The sequence below is a fragment of the Pongo pygmaeus genome, chromosome X (assembly GCF_028885625.2).
Source record: "Pongo pygmaeus isolate AG05252 chromosome X, NHGRI_mPonPyg2-v2.0_pri, whole genome shotgun sequence".
Taxonomy (NCBI): domain Eukaryota; kingdom Metazoa; phylum Chordata; class Mammalia; order Primates; family Hominidae; genus Pongo; species Pongo pygmaeus.
Genome location: NC_072396.2, coordinates 91,934,931 through 91,949,847, shown reverse-complemented (window position 1 = coordinate 91,949,847; position 14,917 = coordinate 91,934,931). Strand labels below are relative to the sequence as shown.

At 36.6% G+C, this 14,917-nt stretch overlaps 1 pseudogene; it reads left to right on the top strand.

The window, feature by feature from the left end:
• Window positions 1–12,603: 12,603 nt before the first annotated feature.
• On the top strand, window positions 12,604–13,460 carry LOC129024903 (F-actin-capping protein subunit alpha-1-like; annotated as a pseudogene).
• The last annotated feature ends 1,457 nt before the right edge of the window (window positions 13,461–14,917 follow it).

Sequence of the window (14,917 nt, the reverse complement as noted above, 5' to 3'; positions counted from 1 at the left end):
GTTTGTCCAGTTTCTTTCTCTAAATTCTCCCTCTGATATTACCTATCAGATATTTCAACATGAAAATAGAGTGCTGCCCTTTCAAACTGATATTAAGTATCATTCAAAGTAAGGTGACTTCTCTCAGATCATCCTGACATCAGGAAAGTATTAGTGTGTACACTGAAAAGGATTTCCTTTCCAGGCTCCAAGACACTTTCAAAATTTGAGAATGCTAACAAAGCAGACAATTCTGAAGGGCAGATACCAACTGCAGGCAATCTAAGGAGATTTATCGTAGACACACCTTTTTGGATAGAATTGATATTTTTCTGGAATACTGTTCCTAAAATACAGCTTTACCTAATTCTCAAGTTCATACAGCATCGTTTGACTAGTGTCATTGTTTCTACAACAAAATGTATAGTATAAAACCATTAAGTTCTCTACTGAGGAACCTCACTGGTTTTCTGTCTGGTCAGGCCCAGGGCATTTGTGTCTCCTTTCTTTGTTCCCATAGGCTGAAAGAATCCAATACACCTCAGTAACAGAAAAGTATAGTGAAAAGCTTTGAATTTAAACCATCTGAATCATGTCTCTGCCATTTATCAACTATATGCTTTGGGGCAAATCCCTTAACGACTGTCAACTTAGTTTCCTAAATGTAAAACAAAGATAATGCCTACTATGTTGTTTTATAATTAAGCAAAATAATGCTTATAAATGCCTAGCACAATACCTAACACACTAGACTAATATACAATCAATATTAGGTTTCAGCTACTTAGTCTTTTTCTAAGGGTTCTTCACTTTCCCCTCCTAGACGCCCCCGCAGCTTCTACCCTAGAAAGTTCTACCACCATCCCTGTTTTACCAAACTTCTGTTTTGCTGCCAGAGATTTCTCTCCCAAGATTCAGAATATCCTACCCTAAATAGTTTTTGGCACATTCGTGTTTCTTAGAAACCTTTTAGATCTTGGCCCTGAAAGGTCTACTCTTTCCCCTGGCCCATTTGTTCTTACCCTCAGTTGACGGCTGGCTGCTTATTTACCAGGTTACTTCTACCCATGAGTGAAGCTCAATTTCTTATTGTTATAAATTTAAGTGTGAGCTAAAACCCTTTGAAAGTCACATGGCTCCAATATCTAGCACATCTTTTATCTTTCCTAGGAGCCTGTTTGGTCAAATCTTATTTCCCTTATACTGCCCTATTTGTATGTCTTTTTCCAGTTCAAAGAGCCATAAATTTATTTCTGAACTGAAAGCCAATGCTAGTTTAAACCCCATTTGCAGAGTCTAAATGGCTGACATAGCCTGAGACAAATAAGTGAATTAATCTCTGTGGGTTTATGTTATTGTTACCAACTTTTCCACAACCACTTAAATGACTCATTGAAGTATGCTATAAACCCCAAAATAACTTTCAGAATTATATTTTGTAACAAAAAAAATCTTAGGCATAAGGAAACGTCAATGCACATGATATCTATCAATCAAGGTAAAAAATATAAAATTATAATTAGTCACATAGCCACAGGTAAGAGTAAAAGTACACACACAGATTAGTTTAAACTAAAACAGCCATCTTCATCTCTCCTATTTTTTTCGAAACAAAAACAAACCAAAACACCTTATAAAGCTTAACAATATCTGATTTTGGAATTGAATTTTTAATTTAAATATGTTAGAGGATTGAGTGCCAGAAGGTTATGATATGGTGTGCCACCCATGTGCTAAAATTTTCTCATTTGTAAACAGACACCCCCCAAAATTAGAGAAATGTTCGAATTAAAGAATGTACAGCTATTAATGCTCTTAATGATTACCTTATAAGCCTTGCTATACTAGGTGATTAATAATTTAATTAATTGATCTTTATTAAATTTATATTTATTTATTTTGAGACAGAGTTTCACTCTTGTTGCCCAGGCTGGAGTGCAATGGCACAATCTTGGCTCACTGCAACTTCTGCCTCCCTGGTTCAAGCAATTCTTCTACCTCAGCCTCCCCAAGTAGCTAGGATTATAGGCATGCACCACCATGCCCGGCTAATTTTTTTGTATTTTTAGTAGAGACGGGGTCTCACCATGTTGGTCAGGATGGTCGGTGATTAATAATTTTTAATCAAACTCAAATAAATAAAAATTGAATGATTTTCAAGATCATTCATGCAAGTTATGAAGTTAGTAACAAAGCTATGACTCCAACTCAGGGCTTTTTATCATAGTCCAGATTTTTAAAAGATATACCACATTGCCTATTTACATAACTTTAATAAACGAAGGCAATCATTACTTACAGATGTTGCTACTCACTTTGTGCCAAATTTGATCTACTGACAAGCCAAGAAGTAATAATACAGTAAACAGACACTTCCAGAAATTGTCATGCAAATCTCTGACTCAATAAATAGATTAAACCAGGTTGCAATGGATAGGTAAGACTTTGAAAGGTAGTAGTCAATGGACAAATGCACTTTAAATGTACATGCTTTATATTAAAAGCTTACCTTAAAGAAATAATATACGGGAAAATTTTCTGATGTAGGCTATCTATTCCTGTCTATACATTTTAAACCTTATTTTTGGAGTGAATTAATGCATCAGAAGACTATACAGCAAGATTCCATAATGTGGCTCCCTCCTAGAGAACACAATTTCTTTTCATTGAGTTGCATTTTTATATCAATCTCCTGAAATTTCTCTAAGTTTTCTAAAAGAAATAGGTGTATAAAGTATTTTCATGAATTTTCTATAGTAGACAAGGTCTCCATCAACTTTCATACATACAAGCTCATAAATACATTTAATCTTTTATTAGAGAAAGCTTTGCTTCTTCAGAGGTGCAGGATTAATAGTTCTATAAAGAGAATTGTAACCTAAAGAGATCTACAACCAATTTCTCTTTCAAGCCTCCACCTTACTCCCACTGTCCATAGTATCTCATGCTTCTAAAGGCTGAGACTCTGAAGTACTTTTTCTTTGATAATCACTTGCTACTGTTTCAATTATGTCTTCTACAAATTTGATAAAATCTCTTGCCCATTGTACTATGTCTCCCATACACTTTGTCCTTGTAAATTAAAACATTTTGTTAATTTAAAAAATAAATTTAGTTATTGTTTAGTAAAGCAGAAAAGAAAGATATATGAGCAACCTGCTATGTCCAACAAAAATGCTGTTCAATAACTTTATTTAATTTTTAAAATTTAAATGATCACAATTTTTACTTTTTAATTTTAAAATAACTTCATTTTGTTATATATGGTTTTGTGTTAAGTCACTTTTGGAATAAAGTAAGTAATAAATATAGGCTTCTGAAATAAACACTACCACCTTCTTTATACTATTACTTGAACAGCAGATAAATGATAAAAATGTTTGTCACCTTTCAATGATAAAATCCTGATCTTCTGTACTTGGATATTGAGGAATCACATCTTATTAGTCAGGAGTCATTTTGTGTTGCCTAACCTTGGGCTACTTAGTTAATCTCTCTGATCCTTAGTTTCCTCATCTATAACATGAGGATCGTAATTATGTAATGGTGCTGAACTCAAAGGGTTGCTGTAATAATTACATGCATACATTTATGTAAAGTACTTAACACCTGGACCATCACATAAAAATTGATTAACATTTGCTATTATTAAGAGAAAACTAAGTTGCAGAACATTATGTAGAGCATGATCTTGTGGAGGTGATGAAAGTTTCCTGCTCACATCTTTCTTCAAGAGAACCCACTTTTGTGAGCACAGTTGTCCTACATATACCATGTGTGAAACATTTAAATTTATTGTGGTGTTCATATGCTAGAGCCTTACTTCCTTTGAGATGCCATCAAGCAATGACTAACAGGGTGGAGGCTGCTAGATTTGGGCCATTAATGACCTGGGGCTCTTGCAATAGGCAATTCTTTTTCTGGGATTCCAAATTAGTCTAACACATAAATTTTTAGAACTGTGTTATGTGGTATGAGACTCTTCCTTCCCAATTGTTCCCCCTTTCCTTTTTTTTATGTCACAGGTGTCACACATGCTTCAGGCTAAAGGCTTTTCTTGCCTGCTTCTCCTTCCTCTCTCTTCATTTTTCACAGGAGATTCCCAAATAAATCTCTTTTACATGTAATGGCATATTTACATCTGTTTCTCAGAGAAGATCTCAACTAATACAGATTATTTTATACACACACACACATATGTATATATACATATACATGGAAAATTAAATAAAAATTCTTGAAAGATAAAGAAGAAATTGATCAATTGCCTATAAGGAGTATAAATGTAGGCTGAACAATTTGGCATTTTTCAAATGTTGGTTTAGGTTTAGTATAAGCATGCATTAATTTTATATTTAAATGCAAATAAATCCATAAATAGACTAAATTCAATTAGAAACAACATGTTAAATGAAAAAAATATTGAACATGGACTTAGAAAATCTAGATTTGGATATCTGCTCTGACATTTTTTAACTGAGCAAACTAAATTCTCAACCTTACTCTCTTCACCTGAAAAAATGAGAATAATGATTGTCACATGACATTGTGTCTAATATAAAATGCAGGTTATCCATGCCAATGACATCTACAGTCAAAATATCCACTTCTCACTGTTTGAGTTCAAGGTCTACCTTGTACAGAAAACAAATGCGTGAATGCCTATATAGCATAATCTAAGATTTTGAGCAGCCTTATCTACCCAATGATAACACCTTTATCTGTTTTCTGTAATTCGAACTGTGCCAAGGGAGGGGGGTCTTGAATCCTGTTATTACAGATATATGGTGTTCAGTGCTCTATCATCTTTATGCACAAAATTAGAACTCGAATGACCAAAGTTCACTATGAGTTTTGTTGATGGCAGTGAGATGCAGAGAACCTTGTTTCCATAGATTGATAGTAGCCTCATTTGCAGAAGCTTGTTTTGTTTCTTATAACCAGAATGCTCTTTGCAACATTGATATTTTTGTTATTAACTCTTACTTAGTAATAAGGTAATTATTGTAAATCATCCAAGCATCACAGGTGCATGCCCAACTAAAGGCTCCATTTGTATTGGCCCAAACTAAGCATCTGATGAAATAAAATGGTGATTTCAATGCCTGGTAAAAAAAAAAGTTGAACAAATAAAATGTTTTTCAAAGTTAAATTATTACTTTTAAATTCAACAATTAGATTATCTAATTTATCTAACAACCCTACTGCCATGGAAAACAAAATGAGTCTAAAAACCCTTATGTAAAATAAGTAAGTTGAAAAATAGTGTAATAAATGAATCCTTTACCTCTACATGTAACAATAATTTTAAGAAAAAAACTTTTAAGATAGTTTAAAAATAAAGCATTCTTTGACATTTATAGCCATGCTTCTAAAATATAGTTAAGTGCCTCCTTTGTCACTTTCCATTCATTCTTCAGTCTCTCTGGACCCCTCGTCACAGTGAATAATACTACCATCTACCAGTTACCAAAACTAGAAATGTTGAGCTATTGTTTCGCCCTTTTACGCCAATAACGTATATTCACTTGAATTTCTAATAGACATATGTAACTTAATATATGAAAACTAAATAGTTTATCACCAATCCTCTTAATCCGATCTGCTCATAGCTTTCTCCATCTCAGTTATTGGCAACCCCATTTTTCAAGCTTCTCTGGCCAAAAGCACCGACCTTATTGTTTACTCCTCTCTTTATCTCTTTGATAGAATCCATCAATGAAATCTTGTATATGTTCCTTCATAATTTATGCAGAATCTCATCATATGCACATCACATCGTCACTTTCATAACCGTTCTTTACCAGAATTATTGTCATTGATTCCTAACTGACCTTTTTGCTTCCACTTTTGTTTCTTTACAATTTATTCCCAACTAAACCAGAATGAACCTTTTGAAAGATCCATGAAATATTTCTCTGCTCAAATCCCTCCATTGATTCCTCAACTCAACCAGAATGAAAGCCAAAGCCCTTATGATTCTTTACCAAGGCCCTACAAAATGTGATCCCCATTTTCTGTCTAACATCATATTCCAGTTCTGTATTCTTCTCTCACTACACTTCAGTCAAACTGGCTTTGTTTCTTGAACAGGCCTGGCAGTCTCTACCTCAGCATATTTACACAATCAATCACCTATACCTGGAAAGCTCTTCCTCCAGATATCTACCTTCTTCATTCATTCTCTTCACCTTTTCAGTGAGGCCCAATCCTTACTAACCACACTATTATCCCTGTAACTCTCATTCTTTTAGCATTCTCTGTTTTTTATAGCTCTTCTCACCTTCTAGTGTACTAGAAAATATCTGACAATGAAGCAGTATGTTTACTTCTTGCAAGATTTAAACTGATTATGGCACCCAAGAGACACCAACAACTAAGATACGGGGTTAACTATGTAATTAATTCCAAGTGTCATGATATTTGTTCGGTTCTCAGTAAAATCTAGAAAAAGTGGTGTCAACGAAAAGGGTCAATCTCTAAAATATTTAAAGACATTTATTCTGAGCCAAATATAAGTGACTATGGCCCATGACACAGCCTTCAAGATATCTTGAGAACATGTCCCCAAGGTAGTTGGAGTGCAGCTTGGTTTTGTACATTTTAGGGAGACATGAAACATCAATCAATTACATTTAAGGTATACACTGGTTCGTTCCAGAAAAGTGGGACCAGTTGAAGTGGGTGCTTCCAGGTTATAGGCAGATTTAAAATTTTTCTAATTGGCAGTTGGTTGAAAGAGTTATCAATATCTTACTGTGGGTAGCTAGTCAAACACGAACAAGGCAGGAGAGGGCTCCCACACCCCACCAGGAAAGTCAGGTGACTATCAGGTGATGGTCAAGCAGTTGTCACGCTGCCTCTCTAAAATAATAATAGGTTGCAGCCAGTGCCAGGGAAAGGTAGTCTCCCTACAGATAGAAAATGCCAGAAACAGGTTCTCAGCAGCTTTTTGATAAGATCTTAGGAGTTGGACAAATTGGCTCAAGCATGCGCATTAAGAGGCAAAATGGCAGAGTATGACCTTCCAGGGAAATTCTGCAGGTAAAGGGAAGAATGCCTCAAGTGAGCCTGCATACAACTCCAGTAAATACACTGCGCGTGCTTACCTCCCAAGTGCTAGCAGTCCTCTGTACATGCAGGCAGCCTGCCTCAAGGGAAGAATCAAGGGAGAAGTGACCCAAGACCCCGGAAGTACATCAACATAAAAAACCCCAAGTCAAAAGGTCAACCCTGCACTTGTTCTTCAAGTTGCCTGTTTGCACAAATTCCAAGTGTACTTTCTTTTCTTTCATTCCTGCTCTAAAGACTTTTAATTAATGTTCATTCCTGCTCTAAAACTTGCCTCAGTCTCTCCTTCTGCCTTATGCCCCTTAGTCAAATTCTTTCTTTTGAGGAGGCAACAATTGAGGTTGCCACAGACCCATATGGATTCACCACCACTAACAAATAGAAAAGAATATCTGGGTTGTGATAAGAGGTTATGGAGACCACAGCTTTATCATGCGGATAAAGCCTCCAGATAGCAGGGTTCTGAGATAATAGATTGCAGATTGCAAATGTTTTTTATGAGACAGTCTGTGTTGATGTTAATGCCAGGAGAGGTATAATGAGGCATGTCCAAGCCCCACTTTCTGTCATGGCCTGAGCCCGTATTTCAGGTTAAAAATAGAGTGCCCTCACCTAGGAGGAAGTGCATTCAGATTGCTCTGGGCCTTAGAATTTTACTTTTGGTTTACACGATCTCTCAGAACAGAAACTTGAATCTCAATAAGCAGACATACTGTCATTTTAGAAGATGCTAAGAGCCAGAAATTAAGGGGCCTCAGGAATAGAATACAAGCTTCAGATGACTGAGAAGTTTCAAAAATTAATGCCACATTTCAGACTGTGCTAGTCCTGATGTACAGATTTAAATTTAGGCAAGGCAAGGATAGAAAATTGAAGAATGTCTATTAGGTTGATAAGTAAGGAAGCAGAAGTAGAATTCCAATCATTGGTAACAAACTCAGAATAAAAATTGAGGTAAAGTATGTTCCTGAATAACATACTGGAATCCTGGTTCTCTTATCTTATTGGGAATCATTATGACCTGGGGAGCATGTTTTAAAAATCTGGGATCTCTGGGAATCATAAACTACAAAGTAAGAGACCCTTGAAGTTTGTACTTTGAAAAGCTCCTTGAAATAATTCCAGTGGAGTCAATCCTCTGATCTGCCACTCACTTCATTTTACTTGACTAACTACAAGATTTTTTGAAGATTTCTGGCTCCCTCAAGATTCTGGGCCTGAAAAAAAGAATTGAGTACATTCTGCTACAGTGGGATATGAGATTTGAAGGTTAGATCAACACAATCTTTTAAAAAAGGCACAAAATGGCATTTCCCATACACTGTAAGCACCATGAGGGGGAAGTTTTATCTGTGTCTTTGCCATCCTTCGTGCAGTGTCCATAACAGTGGCTGCTACATAGTAGAAGCTTCATAAATTATGGAACTGATTACATAAAGTCAATGCCTACATGATAGGTTTCTTTAAAAGTCATTCTAAGTATTTTGAAACTCATATTTTTTCTCACTTGCTCTGCAATGAAAGCAGTCTAAAACATCGATTCAATGTAGTTGTTAATATATACTAAAAACTTAAAAAATTTAAAAAATTTCTTTTACCTCTGAATAAAACCAGTACTGGCAATAGGAACTAATATTTTGCCAATTTCCTCTGAGAAGAATTTGTTGCCCCTTTTTCTTGATGAATAAAATATCACTGTCTATTTCGATGATGGTGTCCACATTCAGCTCTTCTGCTAGTGAAGAAATTCATTCATTTTCCTCTCTTGCAGTCAGTCACTGTAGGTTGCTTCTGCTCTCCATTTCTCTATGTTCTTTTTGAATGGGGAGTATTTAAACCATCCAATTTTCAACTAGATTTTGAAACTGAAAAAGTAATGGTGCATACAAATACATTATGTATTAATGAAAAAATGCATTTAACTTACGATTATGTCATTTATATTCTTATCTGGCAACTAGCTGCTTCTTTGAGCTCTATAATTGCTGCTTCTCTAATAGTCTTACTCTATCACCTTAAAGGCAATCTAGTTCACACTAGTGGAAAGTGATACAAATCACTGCAACTGTGGCTTTTGCAAATTTTTTATTAGGTTGAGATTTCCTTCTATGAGCTTTATCCCATGAATAATATTATTGTTTTGTAAAAGGAAAATGAATCTTGGGACCCCAAAATCACTAAACTAAAGGGAAAAGTCAAGCTGGAAACTACCTAGGACAAGCCTGCCTCGCATTCTATTCAAAGTCATCCTTTACTCACTGAGATAAATGCATGTCTAAATGCCTCCTTTGGAAAGGCTAATCAGAAACTCAAAAAATGCAACCATTTGTCTCTTATGTACCTGTGACCTATGAGCCCCTTCCCTACTTAAGTTCTCCCCCCTTTGCTTCGAGTTGTCCTGCCTTTCTAGACCAAATCAGTGTTCATCTTACATATATTGATTGATGTCTCATGTTACCCTCTAACGTATAAAACCAAGCTGTGCCTTGACCTTCTTGGGCACATGTCCTTAGGACCTCCGAGGCTGTGCCATGGGCGCACATCCTTATCTATGACAAAATAAACCTTCTAAATTGACTAAGACACGTCTCAGATTTTGGAGGTTCACATGTTGGTAACTATGAAGGGATTTTGACTAGCGGTGTCCCTGACCTTTCACAAATCTATCGGTGCTTGGTACTGTTACAGGTAGTTAGATAGGCATGAGCAGGGAAGAAGAGGGCTCTCCCCGACCCAGTAGGAATGTCAGGTGACAGTTTGATGATTATCACACTGCTTCTCTAAAAATAGTACTTCAGCAGCCACAGGGAGAGATAATCTCATGATGATTCGCAGCTATTAACATTAAAAGTGCTAATTGAATGCAGATGCCAGGGAAAAGAAAGTTCCTGGGCATGTGCACTAGGAGACAAAGTGGTGAGGTATGATGTTACGGGTATACTCCACTGGAAAAAGGGAAGAAAGCCTCAGATGAGCATGCGTACAACTCTTTAGACAAACTGCGTGTGCTCAGTTCCCAAGGGTAAAGAGGGTGCTATGCATGAGGTAAGTCCACCCTAATGAAAGAGTCAGGGGAAAGAGGTGAGCATATAAAGTCCTAGGATCAAGATCAAATGCTCCTTTTTGACTCTATTTTGATCTTCAGGTGTCCTCTTGGATCTCTTCCAAGTGACCTTTCCTTTCTTCCCTGTTCTAAAGCCTTTTAAAATGAACTTCCACTCCTGCTCTGAAACTTGCCTCGGTCCCTTTTCCTGCTTTATGTCCCTCAGTCTAATTCTTTCTTCTGAGGAGGCAAGGACTGAAGTTGCTGCAGACCCTCATCGATATACCACTGGTAACTCAGAGTAACTTGGATCTCTTCCACCGGTAACAGAACCAGCTTGTGCTATCTTTATGGCTCAAACAAATAGGACAATTTGCTGAGGCCTGGAAGCCCCCCCACCCTGCCCCGCCCCTCAGAGAATCCCTGATGTTCCCAGATTTGGTCAAGATCTAAAGTTTATTTTGCTGTACAACTCCTTTTTTTGGAGTTTTACTTGCTTCCAACAAAAAAAGGCAAGTTTCCCTGCTTCCATGACAATGGAAGGCAGATAACTTATTTATGGAGTTTGAGCTCACTTCAAACAGGGAAGGTTAGTTTGAGTTTTTTCCTGCTTCTAAGATGTTAGAGAGCAGTCTTTAGCGTGAGACCCATCCCTAGGTAAGTAGATGAATTCGGTTTTTGTCTTGGCTAAAGTTAATATTAGCAACAAACTGGTCTAAATTTCTCCTTACCATTAGAGCACTCAGTGATCATATTCTTGTTTGTTTGTTTTGTTATTGTTTATTCTGGTCTTTCTTCTATCAGATTTAACCAACTCTACCTAACTTGGTCAAATCCGAATGAGAACCCCAAACTATAGGTAACGAGATCTTACTGAATTGGTTAAAATTCCTCACAGCTGCAAAAGAGGGGAAAAAGAAAACAACAAACAAAACCATGAACTTGGTTTCTGTGTTTGCATCCCATCTTAAAAAAAAATGTTGTTTCATTTACTTTTCTTCTACCATATACCTCCTTCTCCCTTTGCCATCTTCAGTACCAGGAAAAATCTACAGAAGCCTTCTAATGACTCAAACTCATTTAAAGAATTGGAAAACAAAGGTGCCACTTACCCCTTTTGGGGTGTTCTGTTCTGTGTGTGTGTGAAGTTTCAAGAGTCATGGGCAGATTCTTCTTCGGTCTAAAGTTCTGCTTTCCTGCACTGCATTACCTGACCTTTTTGACTCTGGGGGTACCAGAGAGTACGTTGTACTGTGAAAGGATTTGAGCTTGGCATGTGTAATGGCAGATGAGAACTACAAAGTATAGGGGTGGGTGAGGACAGTCTACAGCAAGTGGTCTTGGGTATCTTTTTTCCTCCTAGAAAATTGTTGTTTAAGAATTCTAATTCTAGTTCAATAAAGGGTTTTGTCCATTTCTTTTTCTCCCCAAATTAATTTCAGTGTGGCTTGTCTGTGTGCATTTACATGAGGAGCTGAACTGTTGTTTTCATAGATAAATAAAGACTGAGTTTCCTCAGCTCCAAACAGAAAATGCCTTTTACTCCTCCCAACTGAAAGATACCCCTGGGTGACCTGGAGCCTCATGGGAGTATCTAGTGCGTTTGCCCGCCATGATGTGCAATGGCCCTACAGGGAACCACCAACAGAATTAGTTTTAAAAAGGCTCATCCAGAAAGTGCGTATGGGAGCTGGCCACTACATGCTTTGTGCCTCCCTGGAGATGCTTAGAGACAAAACACATAAGAGGGTGCCAATGACTCAGTGGTAACACACTGTGGCCTCCCACTGGCAATGAGCACACACTTCAACCCAGTCCACAAAAACCCTAGATGACAACTCTGTTCCTTCTTTTAAGAAAAAGAAACAGTGGAAAAGAAATTATCTAATAATGAGGAGAAAACAAGGAGAATGACCTCCTTTTGGGTACTGTGTTGGTTTTATGGCACTTCTACTTGCTAAAGTTTGTGAAAAATAGAAATATTATGGTCTTTGTGCACATTAACATCAAGGAAAAAGAGCCCTAAGGTCACTCTGTAAACTACAGAGTTCCTAAATTCTCTTTTTCTCTATTTTTTTTCTGCCTGCTTTAAATCTGCTGTTACTTTTCTACTGAGATAAAAACCACAGTTTGGACCCAACCTCTTTATTTTGTTTTTGAAAGCCAGTAAATTTGTATTAATATCTCATGGCTAGAGTTCTGAAGTAAAAGTTACAGAATCTTTGTGTGTGAGTGTGTGTGTGTTTGTGTGTGTATATATTTAAAAGGCCTTTATGATGGATTTCTATTTTATGTTTAACTGGCAATTAAGCTGGTTTTGATTTCCCTATATAGCACACCAGACTTTTTCTCTCTTTACTTTGAGATGTACATTTTTGTCACCTAATTTTTCACCTAAGGGTTATTTTCTTCAATACAAAAATTTGTAGTTATTTAGCTGACAATTACCTAGGGTAATAAAACAGGTTATCATTTTGAAAGTGTAAAAAAAAGTCTTAGAACAGCCCAAGATGGCCGACTTCGATGATTGTGTGTCGGATGAGGAGAAGGTAGGCATAGCTGCTAAATTCATCACCCATGCACCCCCAGAAGAATTTAATGAAGCATTCAATGATGTTCAGCTACTACTTAATAATGACAGTCTCCTCAGGGAAGGGGCAGCACATGCATTTGTACAGTATAACATGGATCAGTTCATGCCTGTGAAGATAGAAGGATATGAAGAGCAGGTCTTAATTACACAGCACAGTGACCTGGGTAATAGCAGATTTTGAGATCCAAGAAACAAAATTTCCTTTAAATTTGATCACTTATAGAAAGAATCAAGTGACCCCCAGCCAGAAGAAGTAGATGGAGGTCTGAAGTCTTGGAGAGAATCCTGTGACTATGCTTTAAGAGCCTATGTGAAAGACTATTATTCCAACGTTTTCTGTACTGTCTATGCTAAAACTATCAATTAGCAACAAACTATTATTGCACATATTGAAAGCCACCAGTTTCAGCCTAAAAACTTCTGGAATGGTGGTTGGAGATCAGAGTAGAAGTTCACCACCACACCACCTACAGCCCAGGTGGTTGGAGTGCTTAAGATTCAGGTTCACTATTATGAAGTTGGCATCGTTCAGTTGGTTAGTCATAAAGATGTACAGGAATCGCTGTTTTGAATGAAGCCCAAACTGCCAAGGAGTTTATTAAAATCATAGAGAATGCAGAAAATGAGTATCAGACAGCAATTAGTGAAAACTATCAAACACTGTCAGATACCACATTCAAGGCCTTGTGCCAGCAGCTTCCAGTTACCTGCACCAAAATCGACTAGAACAAGATAGTCAGCTACAAGACTGGCAAAGATATGCAGAATGCTTAAAGGCTGAATGTAGGATTCGTCAGTATGTGAAAAGACAAAGATTCCATGTGTAGTCATATGATAAATAAGTGATTTATAAACAAGAGTGATATTTTGTTAGGGTTTTCAAAGTTAACTGGTTTTCTGGCCTCATGGAATACTGTTGAACCTATAGCATTATCTTGATTCTTTTGTGTTCTCTGCCTTGTAGTTTTCTGTTATTGCTATATCTATGTGTAAACCATTTTTTTGTTGTTGTTAATTCTGACACATTTAATGTTGGTGAGAGAGAAATCTATCCTAATGACATTTTACTGTTTAAAAAAGTTTCCTAGCCATGAAGCCCTGCTACTGATTTAGACACAGTATTATGGTCATTACTTTCTACCCCTATCCTTCCAACCACTTCTGGTACTTCACTGGTTTTTACTGATTCACCAACACCTAAAGAGGCTATGCTACAATCTATAGCTAAATGGACACATTCATCCTTCTCCTTCTGACTGCTTTGATCATCATTTATTGAATCTTGTAATTGTGACTTTCCAGAGTTTGGATTGGGACTTTTTGGGTCCTTTTTGGAGGGCAAAGGAAGTGCCAGCTTCTCTGGGGAACTTGTTTTTAAATCCAAAGACTTGAACCACATTCCCTGAAAATGAACATGTTTGCTTTTATCCCTTCTCTCATTGTCTCCTTCCCATCTTAGTACCATTGTAGTTATAGACATCTGCATTTTTAGAAGCATTTTATCCATTTTTTTAAACATTCAGGAACTGCTGAAATACTGTGAATGTAGAGTATAAAACTTGAAAAATGCAGATGTTGAAGGAATACTAGGTATCTTGTGCTTTAGTACTTTATAGCAAGATCGTACTATAAGCAAATGAATTAAACATCTATGTAAGTCATAAAAACTAAAAATGACCCAAAGTGAAAAGGATAACTTCCAGGCAGTGTCTTTCTATTGTAACCTGTTATTTAAGGAAATACTAGTGATTTCCTCTAAATAGGATGTAAAGCTTATTTCAAATTACTCTTCCTCACTTCTGCCTGCCAAGAAATCAATTGTAACTGTGATAAAGTAATCTTTCTCAGGTATATTGGCAGGTATATGTGTAATCTCAGAATACACAGGTGACATAGATCTGATATGACAACTGGTAATAGTGGATTCATTTACATTGTTTACACTTCTACAACCAGGCCTTAAGGGGAAGGTCAGTTTTTTAAAAAAACAAGTAGTGTCTTCCTACCTATCTCCAGATACATGTCAAAAATAAAAGGTGTTCATGCTTACGTTTCGTTTCTGCTCAGTAACATAGTCAGGTAAAAGTTTGTTTCCAAACAGTTTGTTACTCATTGAGCTGTGTATGCATTTTTGTTTATTTCAAATAAAATATATTTGTATTATTTGTCATTCATACTATCCATCCCATAACACACTTTCTTCTGTATCTGGTAGTCTAATAGAAATATAC